We start from the raw sequence: 6,000 nt of genomic DNA, 5'->3' as shown, positions 1-6,000 counted from the left end.
TTCTATCAATGTTTGTAACCCTGAGGATAGACAAAACTAAAATTAGCTCCACTTCAGTCTGAAGGGGGAATTTTTTGCAGATAAAAACAGTCTCTTTAGGTCTTTAAGTCTATAGTAGTTGATTAGTCCCTGCAGTAGGGAAAATTAAATTTTGTGGTTGAGACCCAGCGTGCTTGGATGGTTTAATAATACGATGGCCATCATCCAATGGCTAACAACCAAGAACTAAGGTACACTCTGTACTTTACTCCCTCATGCAACACCTGAAAATCCTGGGGCGAATCAAACAGCAAATTAAAGCTCAGACAACCCTCACCTGCAAACCATGTACGGTATAAGGAACTCATTTTAATGTTTTTTGGCTGAAGTCATAGGGGAGAGGGATACAAAAGAATGGCCATGAAGGAATCCTGGTAAGTTCTTAAAGCACCTTGGTTTGTGATGTTTTTCCCCTTTCCAGTTTCTTGTTATTTTATGCTTAAAAGTTAGTGATTTTTTTTTTCTCCAAATTCCAGGAAGTACAAGGGCCAAGTTGAACACTGGGTAGAAAAAAAAAAAAGTCTTCTGAATAGATGTGTATGCGAAGGGTTGGAACCATTTGGAAAGAGCAGTATTTGAAAATTAACTTTGTGTCTGTGGAGCCCCCCTGGTCCTAAGCTGAAACTCCTTGGTATGGACAATTCAGGGACTCCCTTGACTCCAAGTAGTGTCAAGTTGATGAGAAAAACCAAACAGGCAAAAGTACTACTTGCAGATGGATCTTGGATTTTTTTTAAAGATCAAATCTGAACCTCTTTACAGGTACTAAAATGTTTAGTTTGACAATATGCATTTATATTCTCAAAGAAATCCCAGGAGAAAAATTTGGGTATTTTAATATATTTAAAATGGGTGTGGGTAGTGGGTTAGGGACAGAGATTGAAAATACGCTAAAAACAACAGTGATGGAGGACAGGTGTTAGTTTCCTATCATCGATGTAACAAATTACTGCAAACTGAATGGCTTATAACAATACAAGCTTATTACCCGACAGTTCCGGAGGTCAGAAGTCCTAAGATCAAGGTGTTGGCAAGGCTGCGTTTCTCTTGGAGGTTCTAGGGTGAATCCTGTCCTTCTTCAGCTTCCAGAAGCTACATTCCTTGACTGGTGGCCCCTTCCTCCATCTTCAAAGCACTTCACTCCAATTTCTGCTGCATACCTCTCTTCTCTCTGATTTTGATGCTCCTGCCTTTTTCTTATAGACACTTGTGATTACACTGGGCCCACCTGGATCATCTAGGACACTATTCCCATCTCAAGATCTTTAATCGCACCTGCAAAATCCTCTTTTTCCACATGAGGTAACATATTCACAACTTTTGGGGATTAAAATGTGAACATCGATGTGGGGGGTTGTTATTTAAGACTTCCACAGAATATTTTTAGTCAACCTCCAATTCAATTGTTGATTCTGGGATGTGTGCTCTAAATTCCTTCTCAACAGGGGAGGGAGAGTGTGCAGTTTCTATACCACTGTGAGAATTCTTTTCTAAGACTCCATTCTGAGAGGAGAGAGATGAGGGTGCTTTTGCTTCCAGTTGAAAAAACTGTAAGAACTTCCCATGATGTAAAATAAAATGTAAATACATGCTGAGCAAACCATCCATCCAGTTTTTCCCATATGGTCCCAACCCATTTTTCACTATTATTTCTACTTAAACTCATTCACCCTATGGTGCATTTTCTTTCCCGTGAAACTTCACTTAAGCTACTCCCTCAGCCAATTCTTATAATACGTGGTCAACATCCAATCCATTCCCTAACAGCTATTTCATATCCCACTACCTCCACAAAGGGTTTCCAGCTAGTTAAATTTGGAATTATCATTAGTGAAATAACTAACAAATGCAAAGGATGTTAGAGCCCAAAGAGATTTCATATACATGATGTCATTTGTTTCAAAACTCTATTAATATTAATTGACTTCCTTCATTTCTCGATGAAGAAATTTAGTCCCAAAGAAGTTTGGTGACTTGTGAAACCCGGAATCTCTGAATCGAGATCCAAGTTCATGTTCACTATTTTACATCCCCTCTTTAGACGATCTCCATTGTCTCTCCTTGATCTTTCCTTTCAAACTTTGTTTCTCTTTGATGGTATTTGTCACAGACCTTTGTATCATAGGTCCTAGTATTTACCTGCTCATATCTGCTATTCTGTAGGCTCTGAGAGCAGGAACCCTGTCCTGCAATTTTGTATTCCATCTAGACCTCAAGAAAAAGAAGTAACATTTATTGAGTGCCTATTGTCTACCAAGAACTTCCTATTTTTTATATTGTTGGTACTTCATAATTTGTGAGAGAGGTATTATTATTTTCATTTAATAAATGAGGGCATTGGGATTTAGAGAAATTACACACAGTTTTCCTGAATACATAGCAGGTCAGCATGATTCTCAAGCCATATTCTTTCCATACGCCCTGCTACGTACACACTCAATAAATTTTTGTTGAAGTGAAAGAAATACCACTGTAGTATAACTATTGTGAAATGTGTTTTCCTTGGGGAAACGGTAAGGGAAGTGTGGAATTTGCCTTAAGGTGAAGCTCCAGGATTACATCCTGAATGCCAAAAACCATGGGAAGAAGGAAAAGGGAGAGAGAGCTTTGTGAGTCCACCTTACATTTTGAGGCCATCAAAATACCCTCCCCTATCAGAAAAGTGACACTTGAAACCAAAGCTTGCTTGAAAGGCATGATTTCACCCTTCAGTAAATAAAAAGTACCTTACACTCAGTTAGCCAGGAGAAGTGATTTAAGTTTTATTTCTGGATAATAATTGAGTAACACTTTGGTATGTGATTCACTGCCAAGTGGACGCTGTTGGTTTCACACAGCTGTAGTTAGGGATGACAAGAGCTATTTACTGGGAAAATGATAATGCAATTGGATGTTGTACTGAACCCAAGGGCAAGATAATTTCTGTTATGCTGTATCACAGCCTTGCAGTTAGAGTCTGTTTGGTCAGCCTGTTGGTAGGGCCTTTGTGGTTGATGTTAATTCATAGGATTCAGTTATAGAAAAAGAAAGCTTACCTTTATTTCAAATTAAATCAAATGGGGCAGAGATTCAGACCCAGCCAATTGGTATTTTCCAGATTCATAGTTTACTTTTCGAGCATATAGAAAGTGTTTTTCCCTTTGGACTTGTTTAACTAAAATGTTTACACTTTTGACTCACTAATCTCACTCTTGGGAATGTACACTAAGGAAATGATTTAAAATGAGAAAAGAAGCAATAGGCATATTTTTGCAACATTATTTGTAATCATGAAACATTGGAAAAAACCTAAATGTCCAGCAATCAATGAATGCCTCACAAATTATGGCACATCCTCTTAAGGGAAACATTATGCTGCAATCAAATCGTAATTATGAAGGCCATTCACTAAACAAATATTCAAAACCATGTTGCAATATGGGAAATGTTTGTGATGTACAAGTAAGTGAAAAAGTGGACTGCAAGCCTCGTTAAGATATCCCATTGTATGATTCGGGATGCGATTCACGTATCCCGGTCAGGTCCCTCTGGCCAGTAGTGTTATAAAGTCCAGGCTAGTCTACACAGTCCTCAACACCTCCCCATTATAGGACCAGAGGTTCCCAAGTGCTTTCCAGTGACTGAGAGATGGGAGAAATCTGGTCTATTTCAGTCATCTCTCCATGTGCTGCCTGTGGCTGAAGGTTTCTGGCTACAGAATAGAACATTGTCTTTTCTGGACATGTCCAAAAGAAAGTAGCCAAGGAGAAGTCTCCTGCTCCAGTAGGTGTCAGAGGGGCCAAGGTGACAGCTGCTCTCCAGTAACACTTGACAATGGGGATTCCCCAGCAAAATGGACAGAGTCCTTGGTCTCCATGTTCTGTCCATTACCTCACCCACCTATCCCCCACGGGACCCAAAGATGCCCAGAGAAGTGGCGTTGTAAAAGTTTATAGTCTCAATTCCCTCATGAGCCAATGTTGGTGGAGAAAGGGGCTATAGCGGAATTATAGCAATGCCTACTGGAAACTATGTAGCCAAATGGTCCCCAGTAGAAAATTCAGGCTATAGGAACCAGTGCTACTTCTGAGCAGAGATGATGGAAATTGCCAAATACCAAGGAAACTGAAGGGGGACCTAGGCGGGAGGTGAACATTGTTCTCAGGATATAGCTGATTTCCCCTGCTCTGTTCCTGACCACGAAGGTCACATTACAGCCCTGTTCTAATCACAGCAAGTTCTTCAAGGGAAGACAAATACCTGATGTCATGCTCATTTAAGAGAACGCATTCATTAGTAGCCTGAACCCCAAGCATACAAGTCCATGGTACACTTAGTTCTTTCTTCACCCAGACACACAGTTCTCTCCTATGGAACAAGACTGGGACAGAATAAGGTCCTCGCTGATATAGAACCAATGTGCCCTCTTCTGTCTCCCTCTTTGCTTAGGCCAGGCGTAGTCTTTTGGTTTCAATTCTCCGACGTTTTCATCTGTTTTTATCCTCACGGAAATGAGATTTTAGGAATTTATGGCCTTTAGGCTTTGGTTGTGGCCAACTTAACCCACCTAATCTAACTTCTTCCTTACAAATCTCAGGATACACTTGTTAATCTGTTTCTCCTGTCCCCACCTCCAAATCCCTGATCATCACAGGCAGATTTGTACATGAGAAAGGATCAATTTTGATTTGTTGAAAAGTTCCTCTTACTCCCTTTGTTCAAAAAGAAGGGAAACCCAGAAGACAGACAGACCTTGGTTGCTTCAAACCCCTTGCCGGCATGGTGTGCTGTCAACTGAGTCTTGAGTGAAGGGGGAGGAAGAGAAAAAGAAGGATGAAAAAAAAGAAGGGGAGGAAATAAAGAAGAGAAAGAAATGGGAGATGAGAAGAAAAAGAAGGAAATGGCAGAAAGGGGAGGTAGAGGTCTCTCTTGCAAAAATTATGACTATTAAAAAAGTACTTGTGTATGAAAGAGGTTATGGAGAGGATATAGAAAAAGGAAGATAGTAGATGTGTTAGACCTTTGGGTTGGATCTTATTTTTCCTTTTAATATTTCTTTCACTTTGGTACTATTTGTCTAATGGGGTGGGAAAACAACACTTGGTGAATAATTTTAAATTCACTTGGTGAAATGTAAAGGGCTTAAAATGGAACGCTGGAAAATTTTGCCTAAGAGAATGAAGACCCTGTATTCAGCCCAACTCTGCCATTTAATTATGTGACAGACAAGTCATTTAATCTCTCTGTGTCCAAACTCATTACAAAATTTGAGTATCTCTAAGAGAAATTGTTAGAACATTTTCATCAGTAACTGCTATGATATTCATGATGAATGTTTATGATTCGAAGTGAACAGAATAGGCAGCAAACTTGGTTAGCATCTCATTAGATTTGTTGACATGAAGTTGTAACCAAAACCCAAAATTTAGTTATTCCGAGATACCAAAAGAGCAAAGAGATTTCCAAAGGGATGCAAAGTAGGGTTTTGGTACATAGGGAATAAAGGACCAAGAAGGGTTAATAAATGGTACAGAAGCAAAGCCTGGAGAAGCAAAGAACTCACCAGTTTCAACCCCCCATCCAATGTTTCGGTGGCTTCTGTAGGACCTTTATCATGTAGTTACTTTGAACAGTGACTTATAAATACTGCTCTGTGGAGAATTAAGATTCCTCCAACTTGCTCCAGAAGCCACTGTAAGGGAGCTTCTTTAGAGGAGAGAAAGAGGAAATAGGAGACAAGGTAAAAGAGGTCCCTGCTACCCAAATTATGAACTACACAAAGGAAGGAAAAAGGAAATCCACCAACCAGAGGAATTTCATATACAGCCTTATTATATATAGGAATTCTACCCTCCTCCTGACCAAACACCCAAAAAAGTCTGGAACAAAAAGAGAGTTCCTTTACTTTAAAATAGTTTTGCAAATCCCTGGTCTGTATTATGCTTGTGTATTTTCACTACTTGTTTATGTTTCATATTAAAT

General features: G+C 39.5%; 1 long non-coding RNA gene across 1 annotated transcript in view; it reads left to right on the top strand.

The window, feature by feature from the left end:
• The first annotated feature begins 280 nt into the window (after positions 1–280).
• The window catches only part of LOC144380093 (uncharacterized), a 53,876-nt gene continuing 48,156 nt past the window's right edge, over positions 281–6,000 (top strand). Inside the window, exons 1-2 of the long non-coding RNA XR_013443890.1 lie at positions 281–413; positions 1,243–1,341. This is a non-coding gene — a long non-coding RNA (uncharacterized LOC144380093). The remainder of the gene's footprint in view (positions 414–1,242; positions 1,342–6,000) is intronic.

This window comes from Halichoerus grypus, chromosome 14, assembly GCF_964656455.1.
Source record: "Halichoerus grypus chromosome 14, mHalGry1.hap1.1, whole genome shotgun sequence".
NCBI classification, from domain to species: domain Eukaryota; kingdom Metazoa; phylum Chordata; class Mammalia; order Carnivora; family Phocidae; genus Halichoerus; species Halichoerus grypus.
This window is presented reverse-complemented; position numbering and strand designations above follow the sequence as displayed.